Source organism: Schistocerca gregaria, chromosome 4 (genome assembly GCF_023897955.1).
Source record: "Schistocerca gregaria isolate iqSchGreg1 chromosome 4, iqSchGreg1.2, whole genome shotgun sequence".
Taxonomy (NCBI): Eukaryota; Metazoa; Arthropoda; class Insecta; order Orthoptera; family Acrididae; genus Schistocerca; species Schistocerca gregaria.
This window is the reverse complement of record NC_064923.1, coordinates 728,046,522-728,072,569: the sequence shown is the minus strand read 5'-3', so window position 1 is coordinate 728,072,569 and position 26,048 is coordinate 728,046,522. Positions and strand designations below refer to the sequence as shown.

General features: G+C 46.2%; 1 protein-coding gene across 2 annotated transcripts in view; it reads left to right on the top strand.

Moving 5' to 3' along the window:
• Positions 1 to 26,048, top strand: part of LOC126266758 (atrial natriuretic peptide receptor 1-like) — a 1,377,759-nt gene that overhangs the window by 541,862 nt on the left and 809,849 nt on the right. The gene's annotated exons all lie outside the window — the stretch shown is intronic.

The following is a 26,048-nucleotide window of genomic DNA, read 5'->3' as shown; positions in this document are numbered from 1 at the left end:
ACTTTGTTTTCGTCCATACTACCTAATTCCAAAATATGGGGTGCCAAGAGCTTGCGGTAGAAGAGATATGTTTCACAGTATCGAAGATGAAGAAGTGCTGATGGCTTTTGAATTATGCAGTTTACTTCCAAAGCTTAGGACACATTATTTTCTTATTTTGGTCCATACTACCACCTCTGAAAGTTTGTCGATGGCGTTGTAGTCCATCCTGTAAATGTTTCAATGGCCACGAATAATTGGACGGATACAAGTGTTCAGTGATACAGCACTGGAACGTCAATGGGGATTCTAATACAACCTCTCATGTTTGCAACAACTCAACAACTCTTCCTCTTTTCCAGTTTTCTTTTTACAACTTGCAGATTTCACTTCAATACGATGGACGTATCCATGTATAATAGTATTTATACTGACGAAATAACTGATGTTATCTTCGCCTGCCCTATCTGGTAGCACACGGCTAATCAGGAATTTAATTCTTTTCAATATTATTACAACATAAAATAATCTTTGAACTAATGGATAAGGCAGCAGATTCTTCGTTTAGAGTGCATTGAATTCTCGCCTCATGCAAATGATTATTATGTTCTTTGTAGACATTAAAGTTTTTCGTAGATCTCTGTAACTCGAGTTCCATGTAATGTAAAGGCAGTTCCAAACGAACTCTGCGATATGAAGTCAGCCTTTGGCAGAAACAAAACATATTAAAAGTTGTCTTTCGTTTGTCTTGTCGTAGAAGTATAGCTCTGCATGTTTACCTAACGTCTTCTTCCTAAGACTGCCTCAGAGAGTAGGCGCCTGTTTCAAGACCATTCTTGGGATTAAATAAGAATCACATGTAAAAAGCATTTTGTTATTGTTCTTATCCTATGTTCTCCCGGGGTGGATACATATATCATTGTGTACAAAATAAGCTTTTTTCAGATCGTTTTTGACTGAAACAGTGAATTCTGTAGATCACTACAAAGGAGACGTAATAGCGGAACGCGCATTGCGTTCAGTCACTAATTCATTACTACTCTTAGCAAATCGCGGCTCTGAGATTAGATGTCTATCATCTTAATGCACCTTGCGCTTATTATCGAAAAGACATTATCGTGAATGATTCGGCCACTCGTCTCTAATCAGTGATTCCTTCGGGTTTCGATCCAGTCAGATATGGGCCCTGCTAAACAATACTGACAGATGGTCGTTGACAGAAACTGGCTCAGGAACAAACTGGCTTAGAAACGTATACAAAAATTCTACAGTATTATTGACTCATACAGGGAGCGACGTGTCAAGTTCTAACATGATTATATAATATTATTTCTGTCAATATTCTGAACTCTTATTAACAACCGTCACTTCTTTCAATTAACATATTTTCTAAATTCATTCGGATGCAATACGAACGTGGTACAGTACTCGTACTTTAACTCTTAATCATTTTTATTACTGCCAAACCTACAGATACCTTTGTATTAAGATAATTGTATCCTTCCAGAAAGCAATAATTAGTGGGATTTTAACACGGCCGTAATTAACTTTATATTATTCCTTAACGACCAGCGAGTCATGTCAGTATCGTTAAGGATTATTCCTCTGCGTCGATACGTAATGTCTGATCAACACCAAAGGTAATGTGAGTTTTATAATATTAGATTCATGTCTTACGTGTGCGGGGGGCTCGGTGGAGCAATGTCAGCGACGAGTACTTTTTCGTGACGACAGTTTTAAATAAATTCTTCGCGGAGTCCTTTTCGTGCCACATTTGTCATTCTAGAGCTCTCAGGTACTTCCTCCAGCGTTATCATGAGGAGATTAGATTCTCCTAAGCCGTTACGCTCTTTAGCTGGCCGAATTCTGTGAAATAAATGAAGAAAGTCGTCGAAATCTCGATAATGACAATTCTGGCGCGGCACGTACTCCGTGAAGAATTTATTCGAGAAACGTCGTGGTCCCATTACATTCGTCAACATTTAGCGTCAGATTATTTAGTGCCATTAGATACACAACACGACAGCCTCTCGCTCTCAAAGCCGGTATTTTGGGCAGCAGCCGCTATATTTATGATGATTTATGGCCCTACTTTCTATGTCTGCAACACGTTATATTTCAACAAGATAACATAAGGCTGCAATTTTTCCCGTACTTACCCGATCTGCATCGATAAAGAGGATGGGCGATTGTTACCTTGGCCACTACGCTGTCCAGACTTGTCAGCTACTGGAAATATCTGGTCGTGTGTTTCCGAGAGCTGGCACCTCACACGAGCCGCTACGGGTGATAAAATCTGGCAGAGTTGAAGCAGCACGGAATGACGTATGACGTAACTGTGGTCTCATCTCAGTTCGCCTTGATGTCCAGATGTGTTAAGAGCCGCTATAACTGCCAGAAATGACAGCTCCGTGTAGTAAATTTCGAGGTCTATACACCCTAATGTCACCTACAGATCAATTCATCTATTCTTCCTAAGCACAATAAGTATAATTTCGCTACTTGTTACACTTCCTGGTGTTGTAATTTGAAAAGCCTACAGTGCACCTGAGATCAGAGTCAAATAAACTGTGAGTCACAGTTGGGGTCGGTAGCGGCTTAAGAACATTTTAGCTAATGAACTACACTCATGCTCATAAATTGAGGATAATTTCAGAATGTGCTGCCACACAACATGGCACCACACAAAACTGGCGCTAATAGCATAGGCACATAGGGAACACACACGACACAGATCTGTAAGTTCACGGTATTGGTGATAAGATGAGAAAACCGTCCGAAAACACATGTGCTACAAAACGCCACTGTTTCCTGCGCATGTACCCCGACATCAATATGGGACATGATCACCACCCACACGTACACAGGCCGCACAACGGGTTGGCATACGGTGGATTAGTTGGCCTAGCAGCTGCTAGGGTATAGCCTCCCATTCTTACACCAGTGCCTGTCGGAGCTCCTGAAGTGTCGTAGGGGTTTGCAGACGTGCAGCGATACGTCGACGGAGAGCATCATAGACGTGCTCGAAGGTGTTTATGTCTGGAGAACAGGCAGGCCACTCCATTCGCCTGATATCTTCTGTTTCAAGGTACTCCTCCACGATAGCAGCTCGGAGGGCCCGTGCGTTATCATCCATCAGGAGGAAGGTTCCTCTGTCGAAGACATGCAGGGGTGTACATGCACTAATCATAATCCCACCACACACCATCAAACCACGACCTCCATACAGGTCCCTTTCAAGGACATTAAGGGGTTGGTATCTGGTTCCTGGATCACGCCAGATGAAAACTCGGCGAGAATCACTGTTCAGACTATACCTGGACCCGCCCTTCAACATAATCTGGAACCACTGTTACAATGACCATGTATTGTGTTCTTCACACCAGTCTTTACGGGCTCTCCTGTAACCAGGGGTCAGTGAAATGCACCTTGCTGGTCTCTGGGTGAATAAACCAAGTCTATTCAGTCGTCTGTAGACTGTGTGTCTGGAGACAACTGTTCCAGTGGCTGCGGTAAGGTCTCGAGCAAGGCTACCTGCAGTACACCGTGGCCGTCTGCGGACACTGATGGTGATAAATCGGTCTTCTTGTGGTGTTGTACACTGTGGACGTCCCGTACTGTAGCGCCTGGACACGTTTCCTGTCAGCTGGAATCGTTGCCATAATCTTGAGATCACACTTTGAGGCACATGGAGGACCCGTGCTACGACCTGCTGTGTTTGACCCAGCTCCAGTCGCCCTATTATTCTACCCCTCCCGGTTTCCCGGGTTCGATTCCCGGCGGGGTCAGGGATTTTCTCTGCCTCGTGATGGCTGGGTGTTGTGTGATGTCCTTAGGTTAGTTAGGTTTAAGTGGTTCTAATTTCTAGGGGACTGATGATCTCCGATGTTAAGTCCCATAGTGCTCAGAGCCATTGTACCCCTCATAACGTCATCAATATGTTATTTGAGGCATTTTCAACACACAGTCACCATTAGCACATGTGAAAATGTCGGCACACTTACCCACTGTACCGTACTCTTACATGCAGCAACACACCTCTGCGTTTGTGGACTGCTGCCAGCGCCACTTTGCGACAACAGCAGATCAAATGCACCGCATGGTCATACCCCGAGGTGATTTAAAATTGCAAACCGCCCACCAGAGCGTTGTTTCACTTTGTATCAGCATTATCCTTAATTTATGAGCATGAGTGTAGTTTCCTAGCTGATGACCAATAACAAAAATGGCAGGTTATCAGTCACAGAAAGTGATGTGCAATATGAGTGACGTATATTTTCCAACTGGGTTGAGTTTCGAGGTAGTCGTTTTTAGAAGACAATTTCGTGTCGGTTAAGTATATGAGTGTACAGTCGGACATTATTATTAATTCGTTATGACAGGCTTACAAGTACCGCAATGAGCACCTCCGACAGCAGGCTGTTACATTGGGAAATCCAACACTTAAGTTAACAATGAAATTTTTACTCTGCGGCGGAATGCGCGCTGATATGAAACTTACTGCGAAAGCAGGACAGCTTCTGTGAAATTTGGAAGGTAGGAAACGAAGTACTGGCAGAAGTGAAGCTGCGAGGACGCGTCGTGAGTCGTGCCTGGGTAGCTAAGAGGTGGCCAACACGGTAGCTCGGCGTGTTCGGTCAGAGGGTTTAGCTACTCTCTGTAGTAAAAAACTGAGTAAACGGATCAACGAACAACCTGAACGAGTGTCATCGGACGTCGCCACAAACAAATTCAACGAACAATGTAGAACAAAATGAGATAAAAAAAATAGTAGAGCACTTGGCTGCGAAAGGCAAAGGTCCCGAGTTCGAGTCTGGGTCTGGCACCCAGTTTTAATCTGCCAGGAAGTTGCACTTAAGTCGATATTTTTCAGTGCGTAGAGAAAGGGAACGTCACTGAGCTGTGAGTTCCCATCTCTAGGGAAATTACGAGATGGCACCAGGCGTGAGAGGAGCACGCTGCTGGAACACGGGCGTATCGTGCCGCCGGCCTCGGAGTGCAGAAGGCGGTCGTAGCCCTGCGCTGCGCCTGAGCTGAGTGAGGCGCCGTACCGCGCCCGCCAACTCTCTCCACTTGATTACTCCAGCCAGGCTGCGGAGGTCGGGCGTCGGAAACCGCGGGGCCATCTCAGCTATGGAGCGCGGCGTCGCGACGAGTCGTCCGCTGTCCTCAAGAACTGAGACTAATACACGGCACCGTAACTTAAAGCACCTTCGTGACGAAGTTATCTTAGAACTCGTATCGGCGAGACAACACACCCTATCCTATATCTGGAGAAGACTGTACATTTGCCTGTCACTTAATATACAAAGTTTTCCATGCGTCTCTTTCGATGTAATGCTATGTTAACCGTAGTGTAGTGTACAGACATACTCAAAACATCGGTCTGTCGTAGTAGACTGACATAAGCAACAACACTGAGTGATAAATCGGTTTGCTACATCCCTCTCACTGCTATTTAGAAGAAGTCGCATCGCCCGCAACAGGCGACTTTGGTACCATACAGATAGGCAGTTAACTAGGTGGGTGTTCATTGCTGCAGTTTTGATGATGGACTGCCGGGCGCTGTGGCCGAGCGGCTCTAGGTGCTTCAGTCCGGAATCGCACTGCTGCTACAGTTGCAGGTTCGAATCCTTCCTCGGCATGGATGTGTGAGATGTCCTTAGGTTAGTTAGGTTTAAGTATTTCTAAGTTCAAGGGGACTGATGACCTCAGACGTTAAGTCCCATAGTGCTCAGAGCCATTTGAACCATTTGATGATGGATTTGGTAGTATGGTCTGTAATGTAGTTTCTCACAAAACGCAGTGTTCATAATATATTTCTTCTGCTTTATTCGCCATCGTGTCTTCTCCAACAACCTCAACCGTTCCTGTGTGGACCCGCCAGGGAAAGTCCTGTGTCCACGGGTCACCGCTTACCTGGGGCTAACCCCGCCCACCCTTCTCACCAGCAGTTGACGCCCAGAACTCCAGCTGTAGCTCCGCTAGCCGACTGCTCGTCGTGTCAAAGTGCTATGAATGATTGGCAGCTATTCTCCGGGCTGTCGCCGATCTCTTACGTCTGCGAGCAAGTTACCTGTACCGAACCACTCCATAGACTTCCGATCTGCTGTAAGTCCCATATGACACAGTCTGTGGGCCACTCAGGCTCTCTCTAGCCTCGGAAACACTTTCCTGCTTCACTCGATAGCTCTGGAAGCTACTTCTCGAGAAAGTCTGAATATGTGCAATAGTTAAGAGATCTAGCTGAAAACGTCGTAACGGTCCCGATTCTGACAAGGTATGTCAATATTTATACGCTATAAGACGAAGAAAAACATTAGCACCGCTCTTAAGTCAATGTTGTAAATTCATAAAACGACCAGAAAAATAAATAATGCTTACGTTATAGCTGTAAGATCATACGAGGATTTTCTTTCTTCTTTCTTTCTTTCACTGGTGCCATGTCCCGCACTGACGCAGGGTCGGCATTGTTTGGAACGGAATTGGTAAGGTTAGTCTTCAGGGGTGGCCGCAGATGCCCTTCCTGCCGCCACCCTGTACCCCCTGGGACTCAATTAGTGTACCCCAGCTGTCTGCAGCTAGTGTAATTCATGGAATAGCGCGAACGTGTTCAGATGTCTGCGAGTCGTGTAACTGACGCGGAACATGGGGACCAGCCCGGTATTTACTTATCGGGATGTGGAAAACCGCCTAAAAACCACATCCAGGCTGGCCAGCACACCGACCGACGTCGGCAATCCGCCAGGCGGATTCGATACAGGGCCGGTGCACACACCCGAGTCCAGGAAGCAGCGCATTAACGCTAAGTTCATACGAGGACTATGAGGAACTATTGTATTGCAGGGCTCAATTCGCTGCATGCCCACACATCGCAGTGGCTCTGTGGGCGTGATTGAGGATGTTATACTGAACCAAGGTATAGCGTAAGGGGATTCTTTTCCCATGACGCTACTTCGACAAATTTTCTGTTGCGTGTGATGAGACTTAGCTTGTTCTAAATGTGGACAAACATAAGTAATGTAGATGAATATAAAAAACAGTAATGTCATGTTAGAATACAGCATTAATAGTGTGCTACTTGACATAGCCATGTCGATTACATATCTAGTCGCCACGTTGCAAAGCAACATGATATGAGCACGGATGGTCGGAGTTGAAAGGAAGGCGAATGGTCGGTTTCTGTTTATTCTGAGACTTTCGCGAAAGTGTAGTTCAGCTGTAGAGGACAACGTGTACAGAACACTTGTGCGACTGACTATTGACTACTGTGCCAGTTTCGTGGATCTCTACCTGGTGAGATTAAAGGAAGACATCAAAGCAGTGATGCTAGATTTGCTACCGGTATGTTTGAATAGCAGTCGGATATTATGGTAATACTCCGTGAACTCAATATTCACGTAACACTATTAATGAAAGAGACCGGCGTGTTTGGCAGACTGCAGAACAGTTCAACACCCAGCAACCTACATTACGTGCAAGCACTGCGAACTCAAAATAAGGGAGAGAGCACTTATGCAAGGGTGTACGCAATAGTTTTTCCCTCGCTCCATGTGCGAACCGAGTGAGTTGGGGCAGTGCTTAGAACACTTCACTTGCATCCGTAAGGACGACGTTTCAAATTCCTGACTTGCCATCGATCCTTAGGTTTCCCGTGATTTCCCTAAATAGCTCTAGGCGTATGCCGGGATGATTTCTTTGGAAAGTGCATAGCTGATTTCCTTTAGTAATGCGAGCTTGAGCTGTGGCTGTAATGACCTCGCTGTCGACGACACGTTAAACTCTAATCTTCCTTTCCTGCTTCCACTTGCGAGAGAACAAGGGGAGAACAATTAGTTGTATAAGTAACCCTCCAACGCAGCGCCAAGCCCCATATGGTACCTTGTTGAGTACATAGGTATATGGAGGAAGCATAGAACATATATGTAGAAAGGGTAGAACACACTTCTGAAGAGCCAAAGGAACTGGTACACTTGCCTAATATCGTGTAGGGTGCCATGAGCACGCAGAAGTGCCGTAAAAGAACGTAGCATAGTCTCTACTAATGTCTGATGTAGTGATGGAGGGAACTGACACCATGAATCCTTCAGGCAGTCCATAAATCCCTAGAGTACCAGGAGGGGAAGGGGGGAGGGGGGGGGGGGAAGATTTGTTCTGAGCAGCACGATGCAAGGCATCCAAGATATGCTCAATAATGTTCATGTCTAGGGAGTTTGGTGGCCAGCGGAAGTTTCTAAGCCCAGAAGAGAGTTCCTACAGCCACTCGGTAACAATTCTGGACGTGTGGGATGTCACATTGTCCTGCTGAAATTGTCCAAGTCCGTCGAAATGCACGATGGACATGAATGGATTCAGGTCGTCAGAAAGGAAGCTTACGTGTGTGTCACCAGTTAGTCTTATCTAGACGTATCAGGGGTCCCATATCACTCCACGGGCATACGCCGCTCACCTTTACCGAGCCTCCACCAGCTCGAATAGTCTCCTGCTGACATGGAGGGTCCATTGATTCATGAGGTTGTCTCCATACACGTAAACCTCCATCGGCTCGATACAATTTGAAATAAGACTCGTCCGACAAGGGAACATGTTTCCAGTCATCAGTAGTACAGTTTCGTTGTTGACGGGCCCAGGCGAGGCGTAAAGCTCTGCATAGTGCAGTCATCAAGGGCAGACGAGTGGGCCTTCGGTTCCGAAAGCCCACGTCGATCATGTTTCGTTGAATGGATCGCACGCTGACACTTGCTGATTGCCCAGCATTGAAATCTGCAGCAGTTTGCGGGAGGATTCCACTTCTGTCACACTGAACGATTCTCTTCAGTTGTCGTTGATCCCGTTCTGGCAGGATCTTTTTTTGGTCGCAGCGGTGTCGGCGATTTGATGTTTTACCAGATTCCTGATATTCATGCTATACTCGCGAAATGGTGGTACGGGAATAATGTCCACTTCATCGAAACCTCGGAGATGCTGAATCCTACCGCTCGTGCACCCACTATAACACCATGTCCAAACTCACTTAAATCTTGACAATCTTCCATTGTAGCAACAGTAACCGACCTAACTACTTCGCCAGACACTTGTTGTCTTATTTCGGCATTGCCTACCACAGAACCGTATTCTGGTTGTTTACATATCTCCGTATTTGAAAACGCAAGGTTCAAACGATTCTGAGCGCTATTGGACTTAACTTCTAAGATCATCAGTCCCCTAGAACGTAGAACTACTTAAACCTAACTAACCTAAGGACATCACACACATCAATGCCCGAGGCAGTATTCGAACCTGCGACCGTACCGATCGCGTGGTTCCAGACTGTAAAGCCTAGAACCGCTCGGCCACCCTGGCCGGCGGAAACGTATGCCCTTACCAATTTCTTTGGCGCTTGAGTGTATATTCCTTTGCTGTTTACCATACCTTTCTAGTCACCTTTGTTATAGAGAAGATAGATCAGCGGAACTTTCCATTCGCCTACAATCTTTTGTGTTTCTCACATTTCTTCAAAAAAAGTTTTTGACGATCTAAGACTTTCAGATGTTGTGTAGTCTAGTAGCTTTCTTATTTTTCTGCGGTTTAATTCTATCTGTGATTTATTCTGTGTTTAGTGGTCGATATACTTCCAGATTCTCACAAAAGTGTGAGAATCATGAACTATGAATTGTTTAATAGTCTATCGAAATAGTTTGCAAGTATTTCACATAAGCTAATTCTGCCTCCATTACTGTGTATGCAAGCTCCTGCTTGCAGTAATCAAATGTAGGAAACTGTCAATTAACCGGGAACGCTGGATTTATCGGCGAATATCATCCATGAAACCTTCTGTGGTTATCAGCCGAGTCGTGGCGTCTTGTTGTCACAAGATTTCGGATAGTATCGTATTGATCAACTGCCTGCGAAGATGGCCTGAAGATGACGAGTGGCAAATTGGTCGAAACGTTGCGGTAATATGACATTACGATTCGGCTGTCTAGCCTAGTGAGATTTTGTCAGTGTTCATTAACCAACCCCTGATGTATCATAATACATACTGTCAATCTAAACATTATGGTCTTAAAATGTTTTCAGTTGTGTTTACAGAAATGAGCGACAGAGGGAGGGACGGGGTAGGAGTCATCATATTGTTTATTCGCTTATGGTACCAGAATTCCTTAAACTGGCACATGTCACGTGTTCTGTGACTAATGTTGCTCACACGAGACTTCTTCGACATTTAGCTTGTTCTTACGGTAGCAGACGCCGTTACTTGGTTACGAGCCGTGCGTACCCTGCGCGGGGAGGCAGACGGAGCTAAGCCTAGGACTAGCTCAGCCGCCTGCGGCGCGCTCCGGCCGTATTCGCGGGAGCGCCACAGAGGAGCGCCGCAAATTCGAGTGATCCAATCTCGACAGGCAATCTCATCGCGTCTATCGGCACAGACGCTCGGCACACCGCCTCCCCTCCCCCCCCCCCCCTGCTTCTTTCAGTTTCCCTCGCCCTTAAAATGCGAGATTACTTCCTGCCTCGCGCCACCGAGCGGTGGCGAAAATTTAATCCGTCGCCGCTTTGGTAATTGCCGTCCTCCGCTGTGGGGCACCTCCGTCCTCTCGCTAAATGTCAACGGTGGCAGGCGTGGACCGACAGCCACTTCTTCCCTCTCGCACAGGCGTACACAACAGACGTGGCGATTGCCATGTAATTAATTAGTTTGCGATTGCAGCTGAATTCGTTCTCATTCCTTTAAGGATTAACTAGTCTTAAATCTTAATTTGTACATTTTTAATCGCAACAGCTACTGTGTCGTACAAGGATCAGTTAGATCTACAGACGGGCAGAGCACTAATTTAATTAGTTATGTAGTCAGTTCTCTGTTTCGTAGCTCTGATCACGCGTTATGATGCGGCACGATTTAGTTTGTAATAGTACTACCATTTGTCACCGGCGAATATGGGATCATGGCGACTAATTACATGGTTTGAAAGCCAGGTAAAGTGGTTTTTATATACACTAAGATGGTATCTGTTCTTCCGATATGTCCGCAAGTACAGATACCATCGGTGACCATGGAGCTCGTTAGAATGAAATTACAATGAAATGAATGCCCTTAGCTGCTTACAGGGGTTGACGTACGTCAACGGGGACAAATGAAAATGTGTGCCCCGACTGGGACTCGCACCCGGGATCTCCTGCTTACATGGCAGACGCTCTATCCATTTCAGCCACCGAGGACAAAGACGATAACGCGACTGCAGGGATTTATCTCTGGCACGCCTCCCGCGAAACCCACATTTCCAATTTATTGTCCCGCACTACATTCGTAGGGTCCCCGCCCACTATACTCATTACTCGCGGCGCGTTGCCGATTCCCGTAAGAGTTCGCGCACTGTTTGTGCATTCGCAGAGAACCTAACCTAACCTAACGTTTTTGCAAACTAATGTAATAAAAATTATGTTGTAAAAACCATAATAATGGAAGTAATCCAACGCGTGTTATGTTCTACTCGGAATTGAAATAGGAACTGTCAGAATGCAAGGAGATTTTCCCATAAAAAACTTTGAGCTTTAATATGTAATTAATCAAATCAAACAACGTTATCGACCGTAAATCCTTAACTGCAAGAAAGAAAGCGATCTTTCAGATCTTACACGGTCCAGTCATATTAATGTGTCCAGCAAGTACAGTATGTGATCAAAAGTATCCGGACACCTGGCTGAAAATAACTTAAAAGTTTGTGGCGCCCTCCATCGGTAATTCTGGAACTCAGTATGGTGTTGGGCCACCATTAGCCTTGATGACAGCTTCCACTCTCAGAGAAATACGTTCAAACAGATGTTGGAACGTTTCTTGGGGAATGGCAGCCCATTATTCACGGAGTGCTGCACTGAGGAGATCGAATCAAATGGCTCTGAGCACTATGGGACTTAACTTCTAAGGTCATCACTCCCCTAAAACTTAGAACTACTTAAACCTAACTAACCTAAGGACATCACACACATCCATGCCTGAGGCAGGATTCGAACCTGCGACCGTAGCAGTCGCGCGGTTCCGGACTGCGCGCCTAGAACCGCTAGACCACCACGGCCGGCGAAAACGTATGCCTACACCAATTTCTGTGGCGCTTCAGTGTATATTTCTCTGCTATTTTCCACACCTTTACAGTCACCTTTGTTTTGGAGAAGATAGATCAGCGGAACTTTCCATTCGCTTACAATCTTTTGTGTTTCTCACATTTCTTCAAAAAAAGTTTTTGACGATCTAAGACTTTCAGATGTTGTGTAGTCTAGTAGCTTTCTTATTTTTCTGCGGTTTAATTATATCTGTGATTTATTCTGTGTTTGGTGGTCGATATACTTCCAGATTCTCACAAAAGTGTGAGAATCCTGAACTATGAATTGTTTAATAGTCTATCGAAATAGTTTGCAAGTATTTCACATAAGCTAATTCTGCCTCCATTACTGTGTATGCAAGCTCCTGCTTGTAGTAATTAAATGTAGGAAACTGTTAATTAATTGGGAACGCTGGATTTCTCGGCGAATATCATCCATGAAACCTTCTGTGGTTATCAGCCGAGTCGTGGCGTCTTGTTGTCAGAAGATTTCGAAGAGTATCGTATTCATCAACTGCCTGCGAAGATGGCCTGAAGATGACGAGTGGCATATTGGTCGAAACGTTGCAGCAATATCACATTACCATTCGGCTGCCTACCCGAGTGTGATTTCATCAGTGTTCATTAAGCAACTGTAAATCTAAACAATACGGTCTTAAAATGTATGCAGTTGTATGTTTTGGGGGTGTCCGGATACTTTTCATGACATACTGTATGTTTCGAAGTCAGCGTGCAATAACCGCACACAGACGGAAGGTGGCGGCTCTACCATTCGATGTCATATGGAGTGTGTCGAGGGGACGCGGAAAACAGTGCAGTCGTTGTTGTAATGCGGAAACGGAGCGGTTTATCTTACGTCCAAAAGGGCTTGATCATTGGCTTTAGGGGCGAGGGTGGAAGCATAGCTGAAACGGCTAAGTTTGTAAACGGTAGCGTGAGGCCGTGTCCGAGGTTCATCGTGCGTGCAATATGGTGCTATCAAAAACCAGTGCGGAGATAACAGGGGTAAACAAGGGCTGCGAAGATCTGTACGGGCGAATAGGCGTGTAACTGTTGAGGAAACGACCGCCAAGATCAACCAAGGGGCTGTCAACAGTGTCTGCTCAACGACCCTTAGCGAAAGTTTGTACGTGTGGGCCTCTGCAGCAGGCGTCAGGTTCATGCACCCAAGCCGGCCGCTGTGTCCGAGCGATTCTAGACACTTCAGTCCGGAACTGCGATGCTTCTACGGTCGCAAGTTCGAATCCTGCCTCGGGCATGGATGTGTGTGATGTCCTTAGGTTAGGTAGCTGTAAGTAGTTCTAAGTTCTAGGGCACTGTTTACCTCAGGTGTTAAGGCCCATACTGCTTAGAGCAATTTGAACCAATCATGTACCCGTCCTGCTTGATGTTCATCGCCGATGGAGGCTGGAATTTTCGTGTCAGTACTGCAAATGGTTTTCCACTGGATGGCGACTGTTGGTATTTTCTGATGAATCATGCTTTATGCTCCATGGTACATACGGCTGTTGGCGTTTACAGCGTGAAACGTCTGAAAGCAAACACCCTGTAACATTCATGTGCCAGCAGTGTCCACAAACAAGGAATGTACTTGGTAATGTGCGATTACAACGTTAGTAATAACCACATCATCAATTTTGGAATTTTTGTGGGACATCGGTGAATATTCCCGCATCAGCTTCAAGGGTTTCATGAAATTCCGATCGATAGCGGCGCTATACGTAGCCCTGAAAACGGAGTCTGTTGTGGAGCAGAGAGATGTCATTGAGTTCCTGTTCGGGGAAAAACAGTGCGCTATAGATTTTCATGTGCGCTTGCAGAATGTCTATGGAGACCTGTCAGTGACCAAAAGCACGATGAGTCGTTGGTCGAGGCTTATGTCATCATCCTAACGGTGTTGCGGAAACCTGACCGGTCTCCCGCGTGCCGGCTGATCGCACACAGCTGCGACTCCTGCAGTGTCGGAACGTGTGGACACTCTCATTCAAGGTGATGGACGGATCACAATCAAACACCTCGATACTCAACTGGACGTCTCTTTCAGTGGTGCTGACACACTCGTCCATCACTTGGAGTACTCGAAGTTGTGTGTCGCTGAGTTCCTCGCTTCCTAACAGAAGACCATAATGAACAACAGAGGACCATCTGGATGGAATTTCTCCCGCGTTACAAGGAAGGATTTTCATGTAGCAAAATGTTAAATCAGACGTCGACCAGCAGAGTGATACCATGCAGACATATAGCTCCTCCCAGTAACATGGCACAGATATAATTGTGGGAAATGGGGTTTTGTAGCCACAAGAGTGGTGAATAATATTGTGTGTAGGAATCCTGAAGAAAACCACCCTAATTTCAGAAAAACAATGTGTTGCATTATTTATTGAGCGCCGCTCGTACATTGCACTGGGTGGTATCGTGGTAGGTAAAGAAGTGCTCGAGATACGAAGAAAGTAAACCTTTAGTGTTATCTGAGATACGAGAGTAAACATGAGGTTGTGGTTCTATACACTCAGACGGACGACACGTTACGAGTTACACCGGGCGCCAGAAATAGCGTAGTATCTGCTTGCCTCTGGCTACCACAAACGGTGGCGGCCTGCATCACATTGCCAGAGAGAAAACACGGCAACGTCAGCCAGTTACTCTGTTAGCGTTAGGCAACAGAAAAACAACGACCGCTTCGGTGGCTCTCTAGAGCACAGTGGCCGTGATTAAACGCGCTCTCGTGCTGCCGGCATCTCTATTTTGTTATTCCCGTTGCGTCTCTTCTCTCTCTCTCTCTCTCTCTCTCCCCCCTACGGCTTCTCACTGTCAATCTACTCGCTCCTCCCTTAAGTCAATTTATCTGTCCTCTTCCGTTCTCTCTCCCTTTTCAGTTCCGTGGAATTTGGCATCAGATCGTCCGCCCCATTGTGGCCTCTTGTCACTGTCTTCGCTCCGAAGACTGCTATAATGCAGCTCTCCATGCTTCTCTATCACGTGCAACCTCTTCAGCTTTGCACGAGTACTGCTGTCTACATGTACCTGACCTTGCTGACAGGAGTAAAACCTATACTTCCTCCTCCACACATTTCCATCCGTTTCAAAACTGACGATTCCCTGGTGCCTCAGGATGTTCCTGTCAACAGGTTTTTTCGTTAAGCTAAACGGTGCCATAACTTTTTCTCCCCAATTATATTCAAGAGACGCTCATTAGTTATTCGATGTATCTATCTGATCTTCGATATTCTTCTGTAGCACCATATTCCAAAAGATTCTATAGGTTCTTGCCTGACTTGTGGGCAGTACATGTTCCCATTACATGTAAGTCTGCAGTGCAGGCAAATATTTTCAATGAAGATTTCGTAAAATTTATAAATTTGGAGTATATGTTTAAGAATTTCTCGTTTTCCAGAGAGTCTTTCCATAATTGAGGAATGCGAGAGATGTGGCCACCTAAGTAAGTGTAGAATAGTCGAGCAGACGTGCGCGGTGGTATTCTGTGGAGCGCCCGGACGCTAATGAGACATTATTCAGTTAACAGACATTTATTTCCGAGAGTTGTACAATCACTTTAATCACTTTGTCTTGTTCCCAGTGCAAGCTAGCAGCTGCCTTGCTGAGCCAAATTTGCACGAAGGTGCAGCGTGGCACATCAGCGACCAGCGAGGAGTCTGCTGGGGCAGCCCCTAGCGTTATCCGGGGTCTTTTCACAAGTGACTTGTAATTAAATTGCGTTGCTATGGAGTGTCGGCTCAGCTGCGTGACCGGATTCGTAATTTCCTGTCAGGAGGGTTATAGTTCGTAATAACTGACGGAAAGCCATCCAGTAAAAGAGAAGTAATATCTGGCGTTCCCCAAGGAACTGTTATAGGCCCTCTGCTGTTCCTCATCTACATAAACGATTTAGGAGACAATCTGAGCAGTCCTCTTAGATTCTTTGCAAATGATGGTGTCATTCAACGTCATCTAATGTCATCAGATGATTAAAAGTAATTTTAAAATGTTTTAGACAAGATGTCTCTATGATGCAAAAAGCGGCAATTCATTCTACATCATGAAAAGTGTGATGTCATCCACATGAGTACTAAAAAAAATCCACTAAATTACAGCCACAAGATAAATCACACAAAGCTAAAGGCTGCGAACCTAACTAAACACTGAGAAAATACAATTGCAAATAACTTAAATTGGAACAATCACGTAGATAAACGTTGCGGGGAGAGCAAACTAAAGACTGCGATTTATTGACAGGACACTGAGAAAATGTAACAGGTTTATTAAAGAGACTGCTTACATTATTGTTGTCCTACCTCTTCTTGAGCATTGCTGTGTGGTGTGGGATTCCCATCACATATCCAGAGGAAGACGGTTTAATCCCGCGTCCGGCCATCCTGATTTAGGTTTTCCGTGATTTCCCTGAATCGCTCCAGGCAAACGCCGGGATGGTTCCTCACGACCGACTTCCTTCCCCGTCCTTCCCTAATCCGATGAGACCGATGACCTCGCTGTCTGGTCTCCTACCCCAAACAACCCAACCCCAACCCATCAGATATAACTGTCGGAGGACATTGTAAAAGTTCAAAGAAGGGCAGCTGAATTCTTATTATCGTGAAATAGGGAAAAGGGTGCCATTGATATGATACAGAATTGGGTAGGCAGCCATTAAAACAAAGCCGTTTTTCGCTTCTGCAGGCCATTTTCTTGAAATTCTGAATCATCGTACTTCTCCTCAGACTGTGAATACCGTTTGTTCGCTCCTACCTGCATAGGGAGAAATGATCTTCATAATAAAATAAGAGAATCAGAGATGGCACGGAAAGATTAAAGTCTTCGTTATTCCCGCGCGCTTTTCGAGAGCGGAACAGTAGAGAATAAGCTTGAATATGGTTCGATGGGCCTTCTGCCAGTCACTTAAATGTAGATTGCAGAGTTGCCATGTAGATGTAGACGTAGATTTTTTTTGTATCCCGCCTGCGAGGCGGCGCGTGGGTAAGGAACAGGAACAGGAAAAGGTACTAATCTCTCGGTACTGCAAATACGGTTTAAGCATCTTTACTAGCGGATAACATATACAGACATATTACATAACTTGCAAGGTGGTGAAAAGTTGAAGCGAAGTGTCCTGGCTGTCTGCACCTGATGAAATGGGCAGAATCTGGAGCGGCGCTCGTAGAGCTCCACAGCGCCGGCTAGAGGGCGCTGTCGTCGGTGTCTGTCGTAGTGCCAACTTAAGCAGTGCTATCGTAGCTATCGATACGACAGATGCGCCACAGCCCCGGCACAGGAGGATGCTGCGGCCAGCGCATCGCAGTAGCCCAGCACAGCTGTGGATGTCTGTCGGAGCAGCAGTGCCCTCGTTGACTGATGCTGCACTTAGTCTCGGCCCCAAATCTTCCGGCCTAGAGATCTAAATGCCCCTGTTGTCAGTTGTCTATACGACCTGTAGGCAGAAGAACCCAACAATGAGATGTACAGCCTGACAGGTGGTCCCAGCATACAGCCAGTAAGGCGGTACTTGTACTGCCCATGAGTCGTGGCGCACGAGCCAAGCTACAAAGCTGAACATCTCGCAGGTGACCAGATCAGTTCGTCATTCACAGAACATCAGCCTGGCCCTCGCCTCCAGTCAGTCACCTTTGTGACTGGCAGGAGTGCAGTTCGCCGAGCTGAAGTTCCCTCCCCTCTGGACTCGTAGCAGTGGAATCGAAGGTGGCACTTCCGTAGACACTGTGTTGTGTTTACCAGGGCATCCTGCACGCAAGACAGTTGACCTTGCATCGGTATCTGTGATGCAGGTGGAGAGGCATAGCTCTGAGAGTGAGTGGAAGGAAGGCGAGGGCTTTAGAGCAGTCAAAGACATGATTTCCCCCATTCTGGCAAACGAATGACCCCCGTTTTCTGAGCCTGTCAGCGTTCTCGGCTGGCCTAATGTTTAACTTCAGAGCTTCAGGGCTTTCCTTTGTACAAATTTTGCAGCGTGAAAGACGTTCTTGTATCATTCGTAGGTGGAGTTACTAGATATAGTCCCGTTACAGGACACTGTTGTGTCTGCTACACGGTGTTGTCAGAGTGCCGAAAAGGTGTTCCTCACGTTCTGTCTCGCATAGTTTGAGGCAATAAGCTCCTTTATATGAACACCTGCATGTGTTGGCCGAAAACACAGGCACAGCTCAGTCATTTAATTGATTGGCCGCCATGGTCACTGAATGCACAACCTTCAGCGCGGAAAAACATTTACGTTCGACCTCTGGCAGGAATTTAAAACTAGCGAGCATGGAGGTCATGACGGGGACTGTAGATAGGTAGCGCTAGGTGGGAATGTGAGTGCGCCGGGAAGCTTGCCGAGATATTCTGCGCATTTACGAGAAACATTGTGTCCGGATGGCGCAGTGCTTAAAGCAACTACCTAGTAAGCAGGAGATCCCGAGTTCTCGTCCCGGTTTGGCACACATTTTCATTTGGAAAAACAGACATAATGTCTTCAGGGATACCGCAATCACTTTTTATACACTGTTACTTACAATCCGTCCTGATTGCAAAAAAAATTTTCGTTCCCTTGACCGGTTTCGGTTCCTCTGGAACCATCTTAAGATCTGCAATTTCGGTTACAGGAGTAAGCCGTCCACACTCAGCAACCTTCACATGCTGCATTAAAAAAATGAAGTAAAATAAAATAAAAATAAAAAAGGCGCAATGTGAAGGTTGCTGAGTGTGGAAGGGTTACTCCTGTAGCCGAAACTGCAGATCTGAAGATGGTTCTAGAGGAACCTAAACCGGTCATGTGAATGAAAAATTTTTTTGCAATCAAGGCGGATTATAAGTAACATTTTCATTTGTCGCTGCTGATTCCGCATGTCCCGATGCAGCTCATATCAATAGATTCTTCCCTTTCCTTCCCTTTCTTCCCCCCTCCCCCTATCAATTCACGGAACAGGCTCCCTGTCTGTTTGTACTTCATTTCTTCCCAGTGCTCATGTTAGTTACGCCTCCGTCGCGTACTCGGCGAACAAGTTCCACTTGGCGTCATCCCAGCCACTTTTAACAAAATTTCATTCCCACACTTAATTACTATAGTGTCTTGCAACATTACTGTAGCCAGACTGCATTCTACATCCTTTCATCTAATCCCTAGCCTCAGTGAAGAATTAACTCAAACCATTCTGGCGGGGGCTGTAATTCTAAAACCATGAAAAAAATGTAACAAGCCATTACTGAACTTCAGACGACCCATCAAGATGATGTACCGAAGTGTGTCCGAACCAGCTTTCATCTGAGTAATCGTATAAACGAGCCTCCGTGAATGCGGGCAATGCCAATAGTCGCGTAGTGGAGAATAATATTCTGCGAAATGTAGTTATCACCTTTCTGGCGGCCCGAGGTCGGAAACTAAGATACCAGTTGAAAGACCAGTGGCGTTGTATTTCAGACTCCCGTTTACAACTGTATCTTACTAGGACAATAAGAGTTATTGTTTCGTTCGGCAGCCGTGTCGGCAAGATAGGCGTAGCACTACAGGATCTGGAGTGGTGACTGCGTGTGCAGAGGCGGCGCAACGTCTGTGAGGGAGCTAATGTGAGGCAGGCGCAGATAGCCCAGCCGACATAATTACAAAGCGCTCCCAATTTATTGACTGCAAATCACCCAGCCGCAGATAGGGACTGTCCGCCTCGGCTGTTTTTTGCAAAATTTACTGTTACTGCCCACTCGGCACACAGTCGTTGCTCTCCTGAAGGTGATATATAAATGTAGCTGGATCGCTTTAATTTCGTCGGCATAAGAGGAAATAAAATTTATTCCCTACGCCGATGACTAAATGGCCGTTAAATACATTTACAAGTTTTATCGTGGCTATAAATGTCAGAGTAATGACAACTGTAACAACCGACTGTTATTTTTTTCTCGTTGTCGTACGGTGGGGTCGGGACGAGCAAATTAGCTGCTATAAACTTCATTCAGGTATGGCAAAGATGACTTACATTCTATATCTCTCGCACTTACATGGAATGAAGAACGTGCAGTAGTTCTTAATCCTGGAGCAATGGATCTGTTCTTCGTTATGTGAGTGTACCAAAACCTCTTAACCACAAATAAACATTCGTTGTGTAGTGTAATTTCAAAATAATAGTAACGTGGTTTAAAGCAAATTTAAACAAAAGTTCGTCGCGTACTTTTGGTAAATATTGCGTAAGCATCCTCACATTTCAAAACTTTTCCTCGGTGTTCATACAAGGTTGTGAATAGTGTTTATGCTCTGAAATATATCTTTAGTCAGTGAATATAACCAATGGTAAAGAGGTGTGGCTTCAGGATGAGAATAGGAAATCTATATCTAAATCTGCACCTACATCCATACTCCGTAAACCACAGCGCGGTGCATGACGGAGGTTTATCTTGTAACACTACTGTTTATTCACTTTCCTGTTCCACTCGCAAACGGAGAGAGGGGAAAAAACGAATGTCTAATGAGGCCTAATTTCACGCATCTTATCTACGTGTTTCTTTACGCGAAATGTACGTTGGCGGCAGCAGGATTGTTCTGCAATCGGCCTCAAATGACACTTCTAAATTTCCGCAACAGTATCTTGTGAAGACGGCGTCGTCTTCCGTCCATAGATTCCCGTTTGAGTTCGCGAAGCATCTACGACGTAATACTTGCGCGCTGACCGAACCTACGGGTAAGAAACGTAGCAGCCGGCCTCTGAATAGCGTCGATGTCTTTCTTTAATACGAGATTATGGGGATCCCAAACACTCGAACAGTACTCAACAATGGGTGTCACTAGCGTTCTATTCGCCGTCACTTTATGGATGAGATACATTTTCCCAAAATCCTCAAGCATTCGGCTTCCCTACTACAATGTTTATGGAACGCGTTTTGCATGATAGCAAGGTTAACTATTCAAATATGGAGAAAAAATGATAGAATTAGTAGATCAAGCAAAACAGATGTAAGATAACGAATCCATGAAGACAAAATATTTGAGAAACCCAAAATAATGTACGAACGGATTGGATGTACAGTTTAGACACGGTGACTATGAACATACATCAAGACTAAAGCTCTTTTCAAGTAACTTGGATTCCCAACTTCGTAGCACAAAGAGGAATTCCGATCACCACTTGTTTTGAAGCAACTGAAAAGGAAAACAGAGAGCCAGTACTCTGCACGTGAAATCCGCATGCAAAAGACAATGTGAACAAGGTCCGCTTTCATTGGCCGGCTCTGGTCAAAGCATTGGCAGCACGGTAAGGGATGCCTTGTTTTGGCAAAGATACGTTGTCTCACGGACAGGGTCGACTCGAGAACTTTGGGGGGCAGTAAAATTTTAGTAGCAAAGTATTTATCAGAATAACACAAAAGTACAATATTTTACATCTGAGACAGTATTTGACGTGCATAAAAATTTTACGTGCGCTTCAGTACTACAACAAAATGGCTCTGAGCACTATGGGACTTAACATCTATGGTCATCAGTCCCATAGAACTACTTAAACCTAACTAACCTAAGGACATCACACAACACCCAGCCATCAAGAGGCAGAGAAACTCCCTGACCCCGCCGGGAATCGATCCCGGGAACCCGGACGTGGGAAGCGAGAACGCTACCGCACGACCACGAGATGCGGGCAGTACTACAATATGGGCTACCAAAACCGCTCTGATAAGAGACACTTTATAGCATATTTCTCCGTGCTAAGTCACTTTATAAACTACGTTTTCGCCTCACACCCGATGTTACTAGCGTATTTTGAGTGCGCAAGTACAGTAAGTTTCAAAATCTGTATTTCGGAAACGGATAAAGCTATCAAGAAAATGTTGAAGCTTATTCTGGATCCGCATCTTAGGAATATATTGTAAAAATTTCAGTAGTTTGGTGCGCAGAATCGTCTGGAAATTCGCGACTCGGTATTGGTACCCAAGAAACACGTTTTCTGCGTTTTCTCAGGAATCACCCATGAACTAAACGGTACCTGCATAAGACGCGCCAAAGGCCACATACACTGAAGAAACGAAGAAACTGGTACACCTGCCTAATGTCAAGTAGGGCTCCCGTGAGCATGCAAAAGTGCCGCAACAGGAAGTGGTATTGACACGACTAATGTCTGAAGTAGTGCCAGAGGGAATTGACACCATGAGTCATGCAGGGCTGTCCACAAATCCGTAAGAGTACGAGAGTATGGAGATATCTTCTGAACAGCTCGTTGCAAAACATCCCAAAGATGCTTTACAATCTTCGTGACTGGGGAGTCTTTAAACGCTGAAGGGTGTTTCTGGGGCCACTCTGTAGCAATTATGGGCGTGTGGGGGGTAGTATTCTCCTGCTGGAACAGCCCAAGTTCATCGGAGTGCACAATGGACATGAATGGACGGAAGTGATCAGACAGAATGCTTACGTACTTGTCACCTGTGAGAATGGTATCTAGGCGTATCAGGCGTCCCTTATCACTCCAACTGCACACATCCCACACCATTAAAGACTCTCTAGCAGCTTGAGCACCCCTGCTGACATGCTGGATCCATGGGTTCACGTTGTGTCCATACCCATACACGTCCATCCGCTCGATACAATTTGAAATGAGACTCGTGCGAGCAGGCATAATGTTTCTGGCAATCAACAGTCCAATGTGAGTGTTGACAGGCCCAGGCGAGGCATAAGGCTTTGTGTCGTGCAGTCATCAGGGGTACAGGAGAGGGCCTTCGGCTCCGAAGGCCCATATCGGTGAATGGTTCGCGTGCTGACACTTGTTGATGGCCCTGCATTGAAATCTGCAGCAATTTACGGAAGGGTTGCACTCTTGTCACGTTGAACGATTGTCTTCAGTCGTCGTTAGTCCCGTTCCTGCTGGGTCTTTCTCCGGCCTCAGCCATGTCGGAAATTCGATGTTTTACCAGATCCCTTATATTTGCGGTACACTCGTGAACTGGTCGTACGAGAAAATCCCCACTTCATCGCTACCTCGGAGATGCTGTGTCCCATCGCTCGTGTGCCGACTGTAACACAACGTTCGAACTTACTTAAATCTTGATAACATGCCGTTGTAGAAGCAGTAACTGATCTAACAACTGCGCCACACACCTGCTGTTTTATATAGGTGTTGCCGACCGCAGCGCAGTGTTCTGGCTGTTTCCATATCTTTGTATTTGAATACGCATGCCTGCACCAGTTTCTCTGGCGATTCAGTGTATAATTCAAAAGGAAACAGCCGATATGCTCTATTTGCCTAGGCTAGAGGATGTGCGTAATATTCAAATTTTGAGCCTGTAGAACAGTTATATTAAGACGATCCTATATTGGGTATGCGAATGATCCCTATTCGAAGAACAATTCTGAGCACTTAACCCTTCTTCTCTGCCACCAATAGACCCCAAGAAGTGAGCATCGAAATATTCGGTTTTTTTTCTTGGTATTATGGAACATGTCACGTAGGGCATGCTGTCGATTGGGTACCAATAGGTAGCCCAGCTCAAATTCACGGAAAGCTGAATGAGCGGATGGAAGAACAGTACGAAAAACGTCCCCGAAACATCGCGAAAGCACCTCCGGTGGATACTGCACCACCCACGTGCGCCAGGTTAAATGTATCATTGGGCAGTGGGCGCAGTCACGGCCTTTCACTGTTTGAAATGACGTGAACCACAGTGCTCGCATCCAGACAGCTACTGTCGGGTTCCTACGTTGTTTGACCCTAGCAATACGTCCAGCTTTCTGTGCTGGTAAGCTGTGTCATCTGCTAAGTGTCCGATTCGAAATATCAATTTCATCCAGTTTCCATCACAATTATCACTTGGAAACTGGTTGATATGGACTTGTCTAATTTTAAACCGATTATCGTAGACAAGAGATGACCCTCGTCTCTGATTATGTCGCTGAGGGTATTACGACGAGCGCCGTTCTTAAGCCGTGTTACGTGACTGCTAGTGACGCACTGTTCCTTGTAGGCAGGCTGTAGTATTGCGCGCCGACACACCAATAATTCAGTTAACTTACAGTACTAGCCATTAAAATTGCTACACCAAGAAGAAATGCAGATGATAAACGGGTATTCATTGGACAAATATATTATACTAAAACTGACATGGGATTACATTTTCACGCAATATGGGTGCATACATCCTGAGAAATCAGTACCCAGAACAATCACGTCTGGCCGTAATAACGGCCTTGATGCACCTGGGCATTGAGTCAAACACAGCTTGGATGGCGTGTTCACGTACAGTTGCCCATGCAGCTTCAACACGATACCAAAGTTTATCAAGAGTAGTGACTGGTGTATTGTGACGAGCCAGTTGCTCGGCCACCATTGACCAGACGTTTTCAGTTAGTGAGATATCTGGAGAATGTGCTCGCCAGGGCAGCAGTCGAACATTTTGCGTATCCAGAAAGGCCCGTACAGGACCTGCAAAATGCGGTCGTACATTATCCTGTTGAAATGTAGGGTTCCGCAGGGATCGAATGAAGGGTAGAGCCACATCTGAAATATAACGTCTACTGTTCAAAGTGCGATCAGTGCGAACAAGAGGTGACCGAGACCAGAGACATGTAACCAATGGCACCCCATACCATCACGCCGGGTGATACGCCAGTATGGCAATGACGAATACACGCTTCCAATGTGCATTTACCGCGATGTCGCCAATGACGGATGCGACCATCATGATACTGTAAACAGAACCTGGATTCATCCGAAAACATGACGTTTTGCCATTCGTGCACCCAGCTTCGTCGTTGAGTACACCATCACAGGCGTTCCTGTCTGTGATGCAGCGTCAAGAGTAACCGCAGCCACGGTCTTCGAGCTGATAGTCCGTGCTGCTGCAAACGTCGTCGAACTGTTCGTGCAGATGGTTGTTGTCTTGCAAACGTCCCCATCTGTTGACTCAAGGATCGAGACATGGCTACACGATCCGTTACAGCCATGCGGATAAGATGCCTGTCATCTCGACTGCTAGTGATACGAGGCCATTGGGATCCAGCACAGCGTTCCGTATTACCCTCCTGAACCCACCGATTCCATATTCTGCTAACAGTCATTGGATCTCGACCAACGCAAGCAGCAATGTCGCGATACGACAAACCGAATCGCGATAGGCTACAGTCCGACCTTTATCAAAGTCGGAAACGTGATGGTACGCGTTTCTTCCCCTTACAAAAGGCATCACGACAACGTGTCACCAGGCAACATTCTGCAATGTCCATACGTCAACCCATCTTACACCACTGGTTCGACACAGCCACCTGCCACAGGAACACCAATTCACTGTCACGACTTGAGCCAGCGGTGGATGGTCATATGACTGGCTGGTACCAGCTGAACACCACCTGCAGCGGAACAAAGCGACAAGTGTACTGTTACAATGGGACGACTAATATTTTTGTCCGGTGAGCTTACCGCGAGTTGTACCCATCAAGCACCCCAGGAGACGGTTTAAGAGTAACGCAAGGCAATTCACTGGCAAGCCTACAAAGGCGTCGTATGGTGGCTTGCGGTGTGCTACTTTCCACTGTGTAGCACTGAAGCGCGTACGCCAAATTTCTCGCTAGGTATCCAGGCATCGGTTCCGTATGAGGAAATTCATCTTCGCGTTTCCAGCGTAACCAACTCCGTTTGGAGAGGCCTCTGTGGTACGATGACCCCGTCTCCGTGCCAATACAGCGGGACGTGGGCGAGGCCTAAATTGCATTGCCACTCGGGGAGCATATTCCTTGCGGCGTCGGCTCCGCGCCGCCTTCGGGGGTGCGAATAACGTCTTCTGAGGGCCGCCTCCACAGCCAAGTACTCTGCGTCTCTATCGCCCACGTTTCTGTCCCTTACTCTTTCTCATTTCGCTCACCCCTCCTCCTGCTACTACACGGCCCTCTCCGCTCCCCTCTCCCCCCTTCCGAGCAGCGAGCAAAAAGTGTCTTCCGCAACACAGTTCTCCCTCGAGAGCGCTGTCGGCTGCCTGCTGTTACGACACTTGTAATACGCTAGCGTGTGGATTTTATTTTCAAGCGGTGCGTTATTTCTG